The 19,183-nt window shown below is 44.8% G+C and overlaps 1 protein-coding gene across 7 annotated transcripts in view; it reads right to left on the bottom strand.

The window, feature by feature from the left end:
• TMEM229B (transmembrane protein 229B) overlaps window positions 1–18,894 on the bottom strand; it is a 34,244-nt gene extending 15,350 nt beyond the window's left edge. The window contains exons 1-2 of one of the 7 annotated variants that reach the window (XM_071744427.1): window positions 18,364–18,890; window positions 7,588–7,757 (exon numbers count right to left, since the gene is read on the bottom strand). The gene's annotated coding sequence lies outside the window, so the exon portion shown is untranslated. Of the gene's footprint in view, window positions 1–7,587; window positions 7,758–10,233; window positions 10,644–12,543; window positions 12,764–13,224; window positions 13,273–14,170; window positions 14,451–18,363 lie in introns of those variants that run through there. The other 6 variants (XM_071744432.1, XM_071744428.1, XM_071744433.1 and 3 more) reach the window with 6 other exon arrangements.
• Window positions 18,895–19,183: the final 289 nt, after the last annotated feature.

The raw sequence follows: 19,183 nt of genomic DNA, 5'->3' as shown, positions 1-19,183 counted from the left end.
CTGTTCTTTTCAGAAAAGGTAATTCATGTTGATGCACAACACAGAAAATTTATGTTCTCACTGACAAAGATTCTCTCTCATTTACAAAAGTGCAGATGTCTCTCTCTGTTCAGTCCAGACAGCACCTTTCACCAACTCTGAATTCCACTTACAAAAACATTTGTGATGGTCAGACAGGGGCCACAGAAACACGTGGGGACACAAGTGCAAAGGAGTGATTGTGATGTGCAGTCTTTCCCCACTGCTGGGCTCCACAAGCAAAATGCTCATGCCAGGGAGAATGAGCTACTGCTGACCCAGGCTATGCTTTCACCAACTTTGATCTTGCTACTTTGGTCAGATCAAAGACAGAAACCTGATACTCTACTTCAAACAGCTTCAAAACTGTTTCAGAGTATCTGAAACTTATTGCCCCCCACCACCCCTCTGCAAGCTGATCCAGCAAACCTACTACCTATCCTTAGAAAACAATACTGTACTTGATGTCTGAAGAGAAAGGAACACTAAGCTGATCATACTTCATTGCTCCCTGAGGAGGCTTATTTTTGAAATCTCATGGCCAAACCCTATGAAACACAGGACATGCTCAACTGAAATACTGGAAGAGATGCTGTCTAGCAGACTACACACTACAGAGACATCTACACCAGATGGGAACATGTAAGAGGAAGCAGTAAAACCACAACCTCCCATCCATGAAGTTGAGTTCATTCTTGTCACCTCCCGTAATTAGTTTCTCCTTCTGTCTCCTTTCTCCAGTAATCTGCCTTACACTATTACTGCAACATGATACCACTCTAACAAATTAATTATTTGCATGACACATTTTTACTAGTTTCTTACAAACATTTCACACACACAGGCTGAAATTCATTAATGAATTTCAGGCATTTAACAAAGGTACCTTCATTATAAGCTTTGTCTCTGCAGGCTCCCATTTGTAGTTAACTGGAGCCTGTAAAGGTTGCTAGAGATGGACACATCCTGGAGAGGAAAGTGGAGTCTGAGAATTCCTGATGCTACTATTCCTGCATCTTTCCAGTATCTACTCAACATACACAACTTAGATGCTCAAAGCATATATAACACTGATTTATCCACCCCAGTGAAATACCTGAGGTAACACAGAATAATTTTAAGCCTTATCAAACAAGATTTTTTCCTTTATCTTGTTTTCCTTCTGGGCAACAATAGGTACCTCATGACTCTGGGCAAAGGGCCAGCTGAAAAAAGATGCCAGTTCTCATTTGTGTGTTGGAAACTGTCTTGTGATAAGACTAGAAAATAATTCCTCAGTTTTAAGGAAAATCATTTGATATTGTTCATATTGGCCACTGAAAAAAAAAACAACCCTCCAAACCCACCAAACCCTACATTCTTTTTAAACCTTCTTTAAAATCTGTTAAACAAACAGAGCATCAGATGACCCATAGCAAACAGAACCAGAGAGGCACCATATGTTGTCTTGTCCCTGATTATGTAAAACAGCTTAAGAGCTGTCATTTTCGTGCCTGAATCACGCATCTACTATTGAAAGTCCTCGAGACACATTCTGGTCAGGCTGTCCATTCCTTTCTAGAGCAACACAAACCTGCAGCATGTAAAGACTTTTATGGCAATCACTAGGTATTCAGCAATACACTGTTGGTAGGATGAATAAGAATTTAAGTTTTCATCTCCCACCATGAGTAAAACAACCTAAATATGCTTCCATTACATAACTAGTCTTGATATGTAAAACAACAAACCCATCACATTACATACATGCTGTGCATGCAAAGTTAACTTTTAAATGAACATGCCCCAGCCAAGGCAGTCATGCACGTGTGGAGCACACGTACAAGTTGTTCCAGCAGCCCATGTCTGTTCCTGAAAAGGACTGGAGAGGGACTTTTGCTGTCTCATGCTGGAAATAGTTTTCTTGGGCATTGTTCACTCTATGCCTCCTAAGTCACTCCTCAGAGACACCTGCACTTAGATACTTTGACAGCACAGTACTACATATAAAATTTTGTGCTGCAACCACAACAGATCTTCCTTCTCCGACTGGATTTATGATGATCAGTACACATGTATAGGGATCATCTTCTGATACCTGGAAGTGACCCCATGCAGCAGCCTTTCCTCACCATCTTTCCTGGTAGACCTATAGTGTGTAAAGAATTCCAAGAGTCCATCCAAGACCAGACTCGGGAACTGGACTGGACATCAGATGTTGCTGCCAAAAAGTTCTTTTGCAGAGGTACATGAAGAAGCTGGAGATTCACCCTACCACTTCTCCCAGGACTGATGAAACCTCTGCTTTATTACCAGGTTTGCCATGATAGGCAACGTGATCTTGGGTGAGTCACTCCACCTCCCTGTGCCTCTCGATACCATCTCACTAATTACATGAAACTATTTGGTGTAAGGGCTGTACCTAACTACAGATCAGTTTGGCAGGTAGCACAATTGGCTACCAATACTGCCAAAAGCCATCAGCAAAACTGGAACACAGAGAGCAACTGCAGCCATTCACTTGCAGAAGCACCAAATTCACAAGCTCTTGGCACCAGTGTTGTTTTCCCAGTCACCTGTGACACTGATTCCCAAGATTACCAAAATATTTCTCGCAGGGAGCCTGAAGGTGCATCACCACCCAGATACAGGCATTTGTATTTAACAGCATATTCAATAGGCTTCTCTAAGCAGCACTTAGGAGTGAGTAATTAAAAGAAATATTACTGCACTAGAGCTTCTCATTAGCAACCTAATTAGCCTTCTCAAAATAATTAACATTCCTTTCTATAAAGAGAACAGGTGACCCATTACATCCATCAGACAAGCAAAACAAATGCAGAAGGTAAAGGAGATTCCTTTCAGAGGGACAGAAAAGAAGCATCTAGCAGCAACACAAGTAAAAAGAAGACAACACCCACGACTCATGAATACTGGACCAGACAAGCAGGTGTGCAGGACTGGGACTGGCTGCCTGATGTGTGCATCCAGCATTCACACAGGGCTTTGTTCTTCCTCCACTTCTATGACCCACTGATAATTCACCAGTTGAGATGCTGAAAAATTCTACACTCTAACTTATTTTGAAAGCCAGATTTAAAGGCTCCCAAATTCAACAACACAGCTCTCTTCATATCCAAACATTCTCCCACAGGTTATATGTTTTGACTACTAAAACACTCTTAAAATGCCCATTAAAGTAAAGCATGATTTAATAATTTAATAGTTGAATCATCATGCTTGGAAACCACCTTTAAGATCAGCAAGTCCAGCCATCAGTTCTACACCACTGTAACTAGCAGATCATCTCCCAGAGTGCCACCTCTGTGTCCCACACAGCCCATTTCTGTGTCCCACATAAACAAGAGAGGTGGCAGCTATGAGCAGCATGGAATACACACACCTCTGAGTTTCACAGGGTGGTGCTCTGATCGGTTGGACTGCTCTGAAGGAGTTGGGTACACATTTCTGGATCAGTGCATGCTGGAAATCAGCGTGGGTGAGCAGAGTCATGGGCACCAGTGTGGGTGCATACAGGTGAGAAAAAGCAAAGGATACAGGTCAACATAGCACTGCCTGGTGCAGCAAGATCTCTGATAACACAACTGTTTGATGCATTGTCTCAGTGCAGAACAACAGCAAAAATAACCCATGATTTACTCGGGTAACACAGCAAATATCACAAATCGTGAGCACGCAGTTGCATTTCCAGCCACTTCTGTGTTTGATGTACTTTTCTCTGGCAGGAAAGCTGAATACTGATGGCCTTCAAGTGTGATTGCAGTGAGGGCGAAGCTCAGCCACACGAAAGCTTCCACGGTTACATCACTATGGAAACCACAAATCCACTGCCTGCTCTGTTTGTCTGCTTCTTTTGCAATTAAAAACCAAAGAATTCTTCCAGTTTATCATCTTCTTGCTTCTGTCAAGAACACAGGAGGACCTGCTTTAGGACCAACCCTTTTTCTTCCTTGAGAGCCCTCTTTGTGAAGTCTAACATCTCCCTCACCTTTTAAGCCAGCCAGGCAAGCTTCCCATGGAAGATGGATGTTTCCATCACTTCTTTTAGTAAGGCCTCTTCAAACACAGTCTGGGATTTTTATCTTAGCTTTCACAGCTTCTCTCAGCTTCAGGACTAGGGCAACTCCAAAGGTGGTTCATGCTAGAGTAATGAAGTAATTTGCAGCCCAGAAAGCCAACAGTGTCCTGAGCTGCACCAGAAGAAGCACAGACCCCTGGTCAAGGGAGGGGATTCTCCCCCTCTGCTCTGCTCTTGTGAGACCCCACCTGGAGCACTGTGTCCAGTTCTGGAGTCCCCAGCATAAGAAGGACACGGAGCTCCTGGAACGTGTCCAGAGGAGAGACACTAGAATGATCAGAGGGCTGGAGCAGCTCCCTATGGAGCCAGGCTGAGGAAGTTGGGGTCGTTCAGCCTGGAGAAGGGGAGGCTCTGAGGTGACCTAATAACAGCTTTGCAATATCTGAAGGGGGCTACAGGAAAGCTGGGGTAGGGCTTTTTGTACAGGTGTGTAGTGGGAAGACAAGTGAAAATGGTTTAAAATTTGAAGAGGGGAGTTTTAAGTCAGACATTAGGAAGAAATTCTTTCCTGTGAGGTGGTGAGACACTGACACAGGTTGCCCAGGGAGGCTGTGGCTGCCCCATCCCTGGAAGTGTTCAAGGCCAGGCTGGATGGGGCTGTGAGCAACCTGGTGTGGTGGGAGGTGTCCCTGCCCATGCAGGGGGCTTGGAACTGGGTGATCTTTAAGGTCCCTTCCAACCAAAGCCATTCTATGAAATCCAGGTAGCTGGCATACCTGGAAGCTGCAAATTGTTCTGGATAAAAGATACAGTGTTTTGCTTGACTTCTTTTTCTCAAAGCTCTTTAAGAACTTTTGAGGTGCTCTCAAAATGGGGCAGGGCACATTACAAGACAGTTACAAATACGAGGGTTAAACTTTTGCTTCAAGAAGCCCATAATTTCTACAGCAGTTCCCAGATCCAGGTAGAGTGCTTTTCCTGCACTAAAAAGACAAGTATCTCTCAGAAAAAGCCTAATAGCCAAGAGCAACTCTGGAAGATGCTGAAGGACAGTGGGTAAAAATACCCAAAAGGCTGAAATATGGAATGCATAGTGCACTCTGGGTATATGAAATGGATGAAGGAATCCTCATACCAGCCAGTAGGAGAAAAAGAAAAAAAGAAAAAGAAAAAAAGACAAAAAACCCCCAAAAAGTAAAATAAAAACATAAAAAAAAAAACCAAACAAAACAAAACAGTGAAAACTGCTCCTCATTTAAGTGTGTACGTTTTATGCTGAAGAGCAGCTTCTGAACAAACCTTCAGCAATTCCTTCTCTCACACTGGACACCTCTTACCTGAGCTCAGAACAATTAATGGAAAAATCTGAGAAGAATTTAGTCCCTACAGCTCCTTAAATCCTCATTGCCACTTAACTTCAGCTGACAACCACTACATGAGACAAATGTCCACTAGTAAACAAGTTGAAAAAAAATATGCATTTTACAGATGATCCAAAACAGCAATTTAAATACACTCCTCTCCACTAAAGCACTTTGCATGGAGAGAAAAATCCTGCTTGTGCACAAGAGAAGTTCAGCAGATGACTCCAGCTTCTCAGCAAGAGAGAGCTAGAAACAAACTGACGTAGTATAAATCCTGTTACAAACCCCAAAGCAATACTACACAAGAGATCCAAACTAGGCCAGAGCAGGCAGTGCTTCCATTTTGATGCTAACTCACTGCCCTCACATCACAGCCAGTTCTGGGCTGGCGTTACCAGACGCGTCCCCATTTCATTGGTGCCACAAGAGCTCCTACCAACAGCCCACAGGATGATCACAGGTTACTTCTGCATCCTCAACAATGTCACAATGCACAAGCCAGTTTCATGGAGGACAAGCTGAGCAGAGTGGTGATCACAGTCTGAAGGGTCATGTCCCCTTGGTTTTGGAAGCAGATCTGTCTGCATCTCCAGCAGGCAGCACCCTGAACAGGCCGAGTGGAAAGAACATACAGGAGGCACTGGAGGAATGAATAATTCATGGACTTGTTCTGCTGCCAATGCATCTATGTTTTCTGGTGCCCATACGGTGCTCAGTTTTTGTTTTAACAGTAATAGTCTGTTCTTCCTTTGATGGTTTTTGAGGGCAGGCAATAAGGAGGATTTTCTCTGCTCTGAGCAATAGTACCATACAGCAGAACACTTGCTAGACAAAGCTTTCCTCTGAAGTACTCATGGCTGCTGCATCATTTACCAAATGGTTAGTCTTGTACCCAAAGCTCGATCCAGCCTCCCCAGGAAGCTGCTGATGCTTGCTTTGACACAACCTTTCAGCACTGGTCTGAACTTTACTGCTCAACAGATGACACTTTCTGACCAACCAGGTATCCAGCTACACAACTGACAGAAAGCTCACAGTTAGAGCTCTGGGGAGGGGAGGACATGGGACAGGGGGCAGCTGACCCCGCTCATCTGCACTGTCAGCATTGCCAAAATTAAGTGTACTGCCTTAGACAGAGGAGTCTGCTCCCCAGCCTCAGAGAGGGACAGGGGTCTAGCAGAGCAAAAATACCTACAAGAGTAGAACAAGAGAACATGCTAGCATAGATCTCTTGGGCATTACCTCTGAGACTGTGTAACAAGATCCCTGTGACAGAATAGGCTGAAGGAGGATGGAGCTACATGAAATCTGAATTTTATCTATGTAGCACCTACATATTCAAAGCGAGTTCCCAGGTAGAGATAAAGCACTGTGTGCGACCTACCTGAGAAACCTTATCCACAACAGGGAAAACAATACTGTAGCCTTAGCCTGAAATGCTGCAAGCTGTATTTGGAGCACCTGTGCTTAAAACCTCCTCTTAGGGCACCACACTGCATACAGCAGACACACAGAGCACCTGAAACTGCTGCACAGTCTGGAGATTGCCCTTCTGGTCCCACCATGTCCAGCTCATCTATCTAGCAGGATCAAGATAAAGAGATACAAATCACCCTTCCAATTTGTTAACATTCTGCAACCACTCTGTGCAAGTGTAACAGACTGCCACACAAACAGGAAGGTGGCAAGATGAGCCTAAGAAGATTAGTAGAGTAACACGCTGGTGAATCAGGTGCTTGAGAGGGCCAGGAATAGATTCCTCATCATCCGACTCACACCTGTGCTTTTATCAGAGGAGAGAGCAACCCTCTGCTCTTTACCTACTGCTCTGGTTTAGCTCAGAGTCACTGTTCCACTGTCCTGATTGTTTGAACAGCCTAAGGCTATCCGAATGCCAGGTTTTAAAGAGACAACAAGCTTGCTAATATAAATTCCAGGCAATCAGAATGGTGTGACTCAAAGCAGACAGAAATCAAGAGCAATGTGTTCAAACTGCAATATTACACTTCCAGAAAGCTCCTTGAAGTTTGAACCAATGGAAATCACTTCTTGACCACCCTTTATGCACTCTACATATTTAAATTTAAAAGGTCCCATCCACAATGCAGTCAGCTCTGTACACTGAACACTGCCCTGGCTTTCTGTTCTACAAGTGAATTCCTACCTGGTTTACCTTCCAGCCCTTACCTTTTCCGGGGAGGAATCCTGGAGCTCTCCCACTTTTTGGTCAGCTCCTGGTTCACAGCATCCGTGGGTTGACCAGGTCCCCTCCAGCAGTTCCGAGCCGTTTCAGACAGCAGCTGCTTTTGGACCAGGTGCGTGTGGCCAGCACCTACTACACCAACCAGACAGCCTTCCTAAACCAAAGAAATACAGTTTAATCTTAATGAAGCACCGCCCAAGAGGGACTTTAAACACTGAATGTGCTATGTGTATGGATAGCTTAGCTCTGGTACCTTGGGTCCTGGAAGACCTGACCTCTTCAGAGCCCCAGGAGGGCACCTGCACAGGCTCCTCACCTGTACAGGCTCCCTGCCAGCTGCCTCTGAGGAGAGGCAGTTCCAGCTGCCTCTCCTCTGGTCAGGCTCAACCTTTTGACTCTCCACTGTTCTTCCAAATCCCAGACACCAAACACACAGAGCAACTTCACTGGAATCAGTGACCAAAGGTTCCTCACTGTTACCATCTCAGCTAAGGTCTCAGTTAACCCTTGAAGGATCTACCAGAAGGTGCTTTGTCTTTTTTCTGGGCCAATCCCCCAATTTTTGAAGTAAGCCTCACTGCTGATGCCTCTTCACCTCCATCCTCCCTCTCTTCATGTTGCCTCACTCTTTCCCCACCTCCTCCTCACTTCTCCAGTCATCACACTTTTCTTCTTCTCCCTTCACCACTCTGGGACAGACCACAGCCTTCATCCAGAAAAGTCCTTGCCACTGCCACCCACTCACAACCCCAATCTGTTCCTGGGGGCACCAGCACTGCCTTTTTCCCCATGACCCTACTGCCTTTCACCTCTGTGTTGGGCTCAGGCAGCACAACAACATTACCCAAACAAGCAGAGCCCATGAGCTGGGGCTGTGCTTCTCCTTCTCTTTGAGTACAGACATTTAGGATGTCAGCCTCCCAATTTTCACAGAAGTCACACCTTGAGGTGCCAGCTCCAACACACAAGTATATAGTACCATAGTTGTGTCAGCATCACAGATCTTACACACCAGGGGATTATCTATACATAGCATTTTTCTGGATTAATTGCCTGTGAAGAAGCTGGAGCAAGAACATTTATGTGTCAGACTGTGTAACAAACGAGATCTTCGCTTTATCCTAATGAATCTCAGGGACTTTGAGCACTAATGTCCAACAGGAATTCAAGAGAAATATTTTCCTTTAAAAAAAAAAAAGAAGAAAAGAAAAAAAAACCCCAACACCAAAAACCCACTACACTTTTTATTTAAATGACACTGAACTGCAAAAACACTCCAATTAAAAATGCAGATTAAATAACTAATCCTCCCCCAACAAAACCTCCCCATCAAGATTAATGAGGTGATGAATAGCATAAAACCACTAATTAAATCAATGTAACATGGGTATTATAGAGACACATTTAGCACTTTCTGCCTGTGCACTGAGGCTTGCATTTACTTTGGAGTCTCCATTATTGTGAGAAATAGTTACTATTTTAACAGCTAGGTATGCATACACGGAATTAGGAATGGTCTTGTTTGTTAGCAAGCTCTGGTATTAACTGTTCTAAAGTTGTTCCTAAAAGTTACTTGCACATATTCTATTTTCATTATATGCATCTTGTCACAGGTGGATATATATTTCTACTGAAATACTTATCAGACATATGCAGACAAAATTTTACAGTGTTCTCTTAGAATCACAAGAACAGAGAATGCTTTTTACAAAGTCATATGTATACGCCTTCAATTTAATTTGCAAAATTAAATACTTTTGTCTAATTTGTAAATATCATACAATAAGTAACTACAACACTCCCAGCTCCTTCAATGCAGAAATACAAATGTTACTTTAGGATATGCAGTCCTGTTAAATTAAGCCCCTTCCCTGGCACCAGCACCCAAGCCACTCGCAAGCCTTCATCAGGAGCCAGACCAAGGAACTCATCAGTAACTTGAATGCTCCCCTCATGCTACACTAATGCCTTACAGTTCTCAGCTGTTATCACCTCTTAGACCCAGCTCACAGACCACCAGCAGGAAGAAGTTATTTTTTCACAAAGAACTTCACCTCTATGAACTCAAAACTGTTCATTAGCAAAGCCTATGTCGTAACAGACAAAGTGGCAGAGCTGTAGGTTTGACCTGCAAGCTGACATGATTAATAAAACACTTCAGCTGTTGAGAAAAGAGGATTTCTTTTTTCTTTTGTACATCACTGAACTTTCTGGGTTGAAATACTAACCATTAAATAAAGGGGCATGTCTGTAGTAGGGAAAAAACAAACAAGTGTGACGAGACTTTTCAATAGTTCAAATCTAAAATCCACTAACAGGGCAGACTCAGGCATCCCAAAACAGCACTTACCCATGCTCTGACTGTCTGACACAGACACCCAAATTCCTGGTGTAAGCAGGTTGTGGACCACACATGAGCATATTTTAGTAGTAGTGCTTATTAAAAGACTAATGCAAAAAACAAGCAAACAAAAAGGAAAGCAAATTCCTGACTGGGAACTTGCTTGTGCATTCTTTCAATTGCCTGTTCTAGTATTTACCCTTCCTCATTATTTCCAAAGTGCTTCAAAACAGAAAGCGCAGGTCCACACAACTACCTGATGATAAACTGTCCTACCAACAGGGAAAACCCATCTCAACCCTGCTCCATGAATTATCAGTGATTCTTCTGAGAGGAAAAGTGCCATGTTCGGAAAGGGAAAGCATCTGTCTTCCCAAAAACTCATGCTGCTCGGGCAGGACTTACACAGAAGGTGAGGCACATTTCACTTCCAGCTGAAGTCCCAACATGCCTTTTCATGAGGGCTTTTGAACCTGAGCAGGGACCAGCTGGGATCCAAACATCCCTGAACCTACCCTGGTAGGCAGAGCACAAAACATGGCAGGTTTCGCCAAATTTCCTTCTCAAGAGGACTGAGTTACATCAGAGATACATCTAGGGCATGCACTGCTACACAGTCCTCACCTCCTGAAAAGGAAATACCTCTTTTCCAAAACAAAACCAAAATAATTGGAAAAACAACTCTCTAAAGCAACAACTTTTTTTTTACAAGCAAGAAACCAAGAATAACAAGTGATTTCCCAGGTTAGGTGCATCTTTCACAGATGCCTCCAGGTGGGTCCCCCTATCTCTACAGAAAATTTCTGGAAAAGTCTTGAGGAAGACATTAGATTTCCAGGGTTTCAGATTTTTTTTTAAAAGCCATGCTGCCACCCAACAGCTGAAGAGGCTTGGGCAGATGCCCACATCCCCACACATCTACAGTTTCTCCAAATGCTTCTGTGGCTATTTATCAACAAAAGCAGAAATGTGTTTACAATTACTGCCAAGAGTGTTCATTTTTTGTTGTTGTTGTCTTGCAATCTGTCTTAAAAAAAAACAAAAAAAAAAAAACAAAAAAACCCTCAGGTTTCAAAAAAGCAAATTCCCTGCTGCTGCTGGATCTGTCTTTTATTACTTGATTCTCACATTTTCCTCCATGTACACTCATCCCTGCTTATGTTCCTTCCATTCTGTCTCTGCTAAGGCAACAAAAATGAATCAGCTGGGTTTACATTCAGACTTCCATGCATTACCACAGGTTTCAACAATTTTTGGCCAAGCAGCGGGGTACTGCAAGTGTTTTAAGACTTCTCACAGCTTTCCATATATCCCTGCCATCTACCTTTTAACCTAAATGCTCTCACCGTTTTTCACAGTCCCAAAGATGAGCTACAGAATGCTTTCCTTGAGCTGCTGAACCATCACAGATTCACAGACCCATAGGAGGGGATCATATACCAAGATATGCTTCCTTATCTTTCAGAGCTCCATAACATTTTCCCTGTTGATTTCAGGTTCTGGGAATACTTCCCTCTAAATCCGAGGTCAAATCTGACCTTGCAATCTGGCAGGTTAAGCAGGAGGCAAGTTAAAAAGGAGCAACTCTTACAAAACTCCACCTACACTTGCTCCACATCATGAAAGCAAACTCACTGGCTTTTTTGGTAATTGAAGGCACAGCACTGTTGCCTAGCAACTTATCTGATTACCATTTTTTTCAAGTATCACATGCACACTTAGATATGTTGCATAATAATGTCTCACTTTCATGCCTCCTAACCCAATGGGAAAAACAGAGGGGGAAAAATATCTACCAAACTAATGCCTTTAGTCTTCTTTCCAACAATAAAGTACAAGATAGTAGCTCAGGAACAGGCTTAAACATTAATATTCCTGGACTTTTTTTCATGCCTTTTTCTGGCTTGCTAAATGTGCTTACACAAGCATTTTATTTTATCTGTTTGTCTGCACAATGACACTAATAATACCAGCTTTACAGAGACATACTGAAAATTCATTAAGAACAGAGAGATTCCAAGACGAAAGATGTAGTGGAAGTCCTGGTGTTAGCACTTAGAGCTTTTTAGTACTCCAAGCATTGCTAAGCCCTGGTCCAAAGCATAGCAAATTTCAGTCATTGACATGACATTGTCCAGCCCTTGTTTCTCAAACAGGATCTCAATTTAGAAATCAAAATGCTCTATTTATTGATCTGATCTTTGAAAAACTAATTACACTGTAGTTAATCCATGAGAGAATTAAGCATTTAGTTGCCTTTATGGTGAGCAGTGATATCTCATAATACAAACTGTTTCCAAAAGGATATAATTATCTGAAAGGAGGATTTGGGTTCTAGTAGCTGACTTACTGCACAGCCACAAGTTATATGCCAATATGATATAACATAATAAACTACCTATTTTAGATATGCACCCGAGTCTTCCAGCTCACAAAATGGGAAGAGCTCAGCTGCCCCAAGTGCTGGCCTCTATCAGCTCAAGTGACTGATGTTTCAGAGGCTCCGTATCTCATCTCCATGGTAAAGTATTAAGCAGCAAAGGAAAACCAAAAGCAGTTAACAGTCAAGCTCTACAGTGCTAAGGAATCATTACTTTACCTCCACAGTGGCTCCTCTCTTCCTAGCAGACATTCAAGCATTTTTATAAACTGTGACCTACATCCTGCGGCTCCTCTGCAAGTCCACTTCCAATTAAAAGCTTAATTGCAAGATGTGCCTGGATCAAAATAAACTGCATCACATGGTATCTATCATGCCACTAGGGGAAATGATATACACATCTTGAAAACACCAGAAATCACAGAAAGAAGTAACTCCTCTAGAACTTACTGGAAGCATCCTTACCATAAACCTCCACGAGCACAAAACACAATGAAAATACGTGGGCCAAAGAGTGCCCCGTGGATGATGCAAGCCTGGCTCTGCTAGGTTGGTTAGCAGGAGAGGTAACAGCCATGCACACCACCTTCATCAGGCATTCTCTGCTCTAAGCAGTAACTCTACCCAGAGCTCTGTACAGACACAGCCCCAGACAAGATTTCTCAGCCCAGATTAGGCTGGTAGGGCTAGATGAGTTCAGATGCCTTTCCAGCCTTTTGGCTGGAAAAAAAAAAAAAAAAGCAACAAACTCCCTCCTCTCCAGAAGGCACTTAGCAGTATACACAGCACCATGCCACAGCTACCCATGCAAAAATACTTCACTGTCTCCCTCATGCTCCCGGCAGAGTCTAGGAGAACAAGAGAGACAGGTGCTTTGCAGAAGTCCTTCATGTAGGTTACCTTCAATATACAGTGCACCTGAGAGCAAAGATCCAGCAAGGAAGGAGTCAAACAGCAGCTCTGCTATCAACACTTATCTAAGGACTGCTAATGCTTGGATCTTATGCAATGAAAGCAAGACAGCGGGCATTCGTGGTAGGGAAGATTCCCTCAGTTGTCTAATCCAGCTTTAGCAGAAGCCTGTGAGGGTGGGGGAGTTTTGCAATAAGGTTGTGGTGAACTCTCATGCACTTACACTAGTGAATAGCCAGACCAAAACAAAGGGTAACATAGAACACTTCTACTTGAAGATGAGACACCTCTGAAGTAGTAACCAACAGGTATCCTCATTCAGATATGCCTACAAACAAGTCTCTAAAGCAGTCTGGTTTTACCTTGCCTCTAAGGACACGTTAAAGAGCAGCACACACCTGCCAATACATGTCTTTTACACTTGCTGCTGCTGGGCTGTGAGGTGCACAGGCTCTGGCTGACACCAGAAATAATTGAGTGTATCATTTACAACCAGGAATGTAGCTCTCTGACTAACCAGAAAGAGCGCCTTGTTCCCAACTGGCACGGATGTTGGTGATCTGTTTCTGCAGAGCCAAAGCCTTTGCCCAGTCTGGCTTTCTTTTGGGATGCTTTCCGATTGCCCACAGAACCACCTTACCTAGGAGGTCAGAAACCAGCTGGATACTCCTGCCCCTAGTACCCTCACCATAAGGTGAAAAGCAGATCAGTTTATTTCTGACATACAAGGCAAACAGCCCTCTGCTCTCCCACCAAAGTCTGTACAGAGCCAGCAGAGCTAAGAGCAAACAACACGGTCAGGAGATAAAGTCACCAGGGAACACTAAAAATACATACAGGAAGCAAAGCTGAGAAGTAAAAACGGAACATTTACAAACCCATACCAAGCAAGCCACAAGCAGGTAATACCTTCTATGTCAAAAACATTACCTACCTAGATGTTCAATCTTCTTGCAGAAAAAGTAAGGAAAAGTGCTGTATTTCACCTTTAAAAGGCAGATTTTACTTTGAGAGAGAACTCCTACTTTTCATGTCTTTCATTCCAGACCCAAAGCAGGAACACCTGTGTTGGACACTGCTTCACTTGCAGCTATACAGGAACACACAGGATGGATGGGACTACATAGATGTTTGCTCAGGTGCCATCTCTCAGTCTGTAGGAAATGACTCTGCCCTCTGAAAGCTTCCTAAGATATAGCATCTGCCTATGGAGGTGGGCAGTGCTTACCACAAAAGGAAGGTAAGGAGTGGGAGCAGAGGCTTTCCCTGCCTCCTGCTGGCAAACAATTTCTCTAAGTAATTGACCCGCTTTCTACAGAGTAATTAGCCTTAGGGAATGAAGCACTGCTGCCCTTCAATTAGTCATGTTGTTACCTCTCTTGTCTTACTATGTAATAGCAGGCTGCCTGAGACTGGAAAAAAAGAAACAAAACAAACCAACACAACAGCTTAATTTCATTTTCTTAAACATGGCATTTATTAAAAGCAATCCAGAAACAAAACAAACAGGTTTCCTTCATGCCACTACCATTTAAATCTCCTCAGTCTATCAGCCTTCTCTTTGTTAGGAGCTTTTTCAGAATATTTTCCCTTCATCTTCCACGAGAAAAGATACTTCCAGTTAAATCACGATTTAGAGTTAACTTTTTGTTTCAATATGACATCTACCTATGAAATGCCACCCTTCTGTGCCTCAGTTTCCCCTTCTACAAGCAGAGGGACACCCATGTTCCTCAATGGGAGCATCAACAGAAACAGATTTAGCAGACAACCACAGATTTTGCACAACCACTTTTCTGCTGTCAGAAAGTTTAAGAACTGAAGGACTCTTTTCCTAAAATCTAGTGAAACCTTATGCATATCACTTTACTAAAATTTCAAGCAGTTTCTTGCAACAGAGCTCACTAACTTGGATAAGGATGCAAGTCCATTAGTGTAAGGAGACTAGATTTTCATACCACAAAATCAAGAGCACAAAAAAAATCATGCCACAGCCTGCGTGGCAACTGTAAAGCTGGCAAAGGACTGTTCAAACAAGTCTCGTGCAGATGACCCTTAGTGACCTAGCCCATGCTGCAGAGAAAAGAAAAAAACCTACAGAATCTGGCCCCAGACTCTGCGGTGGGTACAATTCTGGCCACCAAAGCATGTGATGACAGTAAGAAGATGCATTTTTTTTTTCCCCTGAGAAGAGTGCAGTCTCCTCTTCCCTAATCCCCCCAGACCTCCTCCTTCCTGGAATGCTCAGTCCTCGATAATGGCTCATTCCTAACGCTTCAGACAAAGGCAAAAACTATATCCATCTGGTTAAGTATGCCACGACAGGAAATACCCTTCCGGGACACAGTGCGGTGACTGCCAGCAGCCCTGAAGCATGGGAGCTGAGTTCAGTCATTTTCTTAACCAAATGGACAGGCACAACAAGCATATTTAGGACACTGCAAAACAACTTCTCCTCTCCAGAGCTCTTTATGTATGGGCATAAGTATTTCCACAAATTATAAGGCCAAAGAGATCCCTACATCTTCACTCCCTAGGACGTCTCCACAATGCTGAAGTAAAGTACAGACTGTAAAAAAATATCTCAATTTAAAGACTCCAAATGCTGTCAAGTCCACCACATCCTCCAAAACCCTCTTCCTGCCTTACACTCAAAGTCAAGAGCCTACCTGCATGTCCCTTCAAGGTTAAATATGCCTTTCACTGCTCAGTACCACATCATGTTATAACATTGTCAGCAAAACAGCAGAGTCCCCACTGCTGTGTATCATTTCTATATGTAGGCAAAGATCTAGGTTACTCTCAACCAACATGTCAATAAGCTATCCACAGCTTTTAATTTAGTCCCCCTTAACATTTCTGTAAACTGCCATGGGATCTCACCACTATACTGCCAAGGTCTAAACTCTCCCTATGAAGGACCTATTTTTTCTGCCTCCACTGTCACCTCACGATGGAGAGGGAGCTGCAAGTCTGACCAAGGCCATGGATTTTCTGCCAGGGCATCAACAAAAAATTCCAAGAAGTACTACCTCAACACCTCCACTTCCCTCAAACCAAGCTACACTACTTCTTTTTTCAACATGCCCATAATCAGAGGATCTCAGAATGCTTCACAAACATTGAATATACCTGCTTGTTACACTTATGCTGACTTTGTTCAGGAAGCTGCTACAACTACTAGTCAAATCACATGATTTAAAGTTAACTTTTTGTTTCAATTTAACATCTACTTATGAAATGCCACCTTTCTGTGCCTCAGTTTCCCCTTCTACAAGCAGAGGGACACCCATGTTCCTTGGTGAGAGCATCAACAGAAACACAGATTTTGCAGACATATTCACAAAGCTCCCTGGGGAGAAAATACCTACCTTCAAATTAAGCAAACAATCTTAATTTATCCAGATCAGCAGGCTGTCACCACACACAGAAAAACTGACATCCCTACATGGAAAAGGTCAAACCTTCTCACTGGGACTACGCACTGCAAGAACCTTCAGGATGTGCCATGGGCATCTGAGTGTCTTACAGACTTCCTACAGGAACCTCCTCAGTGCTGACTGAAAATGGGTTACCCACTGGCATTAACAACATTAAAACTTCCTTTTCTGTTTCTCCGCAATTTTGTGTCAATCTTTCTTTTCAGAACTTCTATTAACCACCAAACAAAAGCTACCCACAGCTCTATCAGATGCTCTATCAGATGCATTTGCATTCCTAGAAACCACAGTTCTGTTCTTCTTGCAAATCCCCAGCCTATACAGCTTTGACAATCACAGAGCCAGAGCCACCTGGCCCATGAAAAAATTCAGCTCCTGCAGAGACTACTGTTTCCTCAGAATTAAGAGGCAAACAGGACAAACCTGTCAAATGCATGATGTCATAGAACAACACTAAATATTTAATCCAACAAGTGTTTTACTGCTTCTGCTATGTAATTAAGAATCTTAATGAGTCTGTATTTCTTGTTACCTTTGGCTCAGCAATGCCAAATGCTCTCTAGGAAGTTCCAGCCTAACACTCCAACTCGAGATGAGAGGGACAGGCCAGCCACCCAGCATCCCAGTTCCTAACATCCTAGAGATATTTTTCAAAACCCCATGTGCAAACAGTGGGGGACAGAGAAATCAGATTTTCCAGTTCACCTAAATTCAGCTATGATGAATACTTTTCCATACCAAAAATGGAACAAGAGCAAATATACTGGAAAAAAAATAAAGAAAAAAAGACAAAAAAAAAAGAGGGAAACCCACTCATTTTCAGCCGATCACAATATCCGGGTCTCTGACCTCTGATCATTACACACAGGAATAATGCACAAGGTTGCAGAAAAGTCACTGAAAGGACCACAGCCACCCTCTTCCTTCCCAATTCCATTCTGCAAACGATAGGCTGCTTTAGATGTATTCCTCCTTTCCTGGAATAAAGTTTTACTTAAATTAAGACCAAAAAAATTTTTTAAAAACACTGGTTTTGCCAAAAAGGGGGACTTTTCACAGAAAATCAGTCCCAGTTTCAACAACTATTCCACTCTGCTCCCATAGAGCCCCTGAGCACTTCCCAGACGGACCGAGAGCTCCCGACCAAACCCCCCGTGACACCCCCCGCCTCGGCGCTGCCCCGAGGGGCTGCGGGGGCAGCGGGGCCGGGGCGGCGGAGCGGGACGGGCGGCTGCCCAGGGGACGCCGCTGCCTCAGGCCCCGCTCCCCGGGAGAGGGCGACACCCCGTGCCCGGGTCCGGGGCCCCGGGCCCCGGCGCGCCTTCCCGGGCCGCCGGCTGGGGCTGGCCGGCGGGTGGGGAGGCTGTCGCACCGCCGCCCGCCTTTGTCTCGCTAGGGCCAGCTTCCCCGCTCGACGCCCTCCCGGCGAGAAGCGCGGCCGCAGCTCGGCGGAGGCGGCACGGCCCTCTGGCCGACAGAAAGCGAAACCACCGGCGCCCAGGCGCCCGCCCCCGCCTTTCGCCCCGGGCAGCGCATCCCTCGCCGCCGGTCTGCCGCGGAGAGGCCGCCGCGGGCGCCGCGCACCTACCGGCGGGGCGGGCGTGGGGGCGGCGGTGGGCCACGGGCGGAGGCAGGTGCCGCGGCTCGCCCCCCAGCCCCCTACCCGTGCTGCGGCTCATCGCCTCACCGGGGTCCATGGGTGCCCTGCGGCCGGCGGCGGCGGCGGGAGATGAAGTGTGCCAGTGACACTCGCCCGCGGTATAGATGCGGTTCCGATCTGCACATGCTCGCTTTCGACAGCCGGCCTGCCCCGCTACCTTCCCTTAACTCTTTCCCTACTGCCCCGCACTGCCTCCCCAGCAACCGGGCGGCGGCTGCGGCAGCGGCCCGGCCCCCACCAGCCTGCCCCCGGGCCGCCGGCCCCGCGCCCTCCCGCGGAGGTGCAGGCTGTTCGCTGGGTCCGCAGCCGGGGAAGCCCGGCCGGGTGGTTTCCTCAGCGGCCTGCAGGGACCGAGGCGGGGGAGAGCCCATGGGGGGCGTCCCTCCTCCGGAGAACTGGACCCCGCCGGGGTGGGTTGGGTGTGTGGAGGCAGCACCTTGCGCTAAAGGTTCCCCCCAAAGCCTGGAGTGTTTGCGCTGGCTGGGTACACGATGTGGCAAGGCTTCTTGGCTGGTGAGCTTGCGGTACAGGTTATTCATATTTACTCTTCCAAAGAAATAAAAAAAAAAAAACAAAACAACAAAACAACCACCACACACCACAGTCAGAAAGGAAAAAAAAACAACAAAAAACAAAAAAACAAAAACAAAACAAACAGAAAAAAACCACAAAAAAACAAAACAGAAAAAAAAAACCAAAAAAAACAAACAAAAAAACCCAAAACGCCGAGCAGCTACAAGCAGCTAAGGGATATAACCTCCATGTGCCTGTTGTTGAATCTGGACACTGGCAGGACATCCCTGCAGTGCAGGAAATAGAGCACAAAGGAAATATTTTTCAGCAGCTT

The sequence above is a fragment of the Heliangelus exortis genome, chromosome 5 (assembly GCF_036169615.1).
Source record: "Heliangelus exortis chromosome 5, bHelExo1.hap1, whole genome shotgun sequence".
In the NCBI taxonomy this organism is placed as follows: Eukaryota; Metazoa; Chordata; class Aves; order Apodiformes; family Trochilidae; genus Heliangelus; species Heliangelus exortis.
Note: the sequence above shows the minus strand (reverse complement) of the source record. Positions and strands in the feature narration are given on the sequence as shown.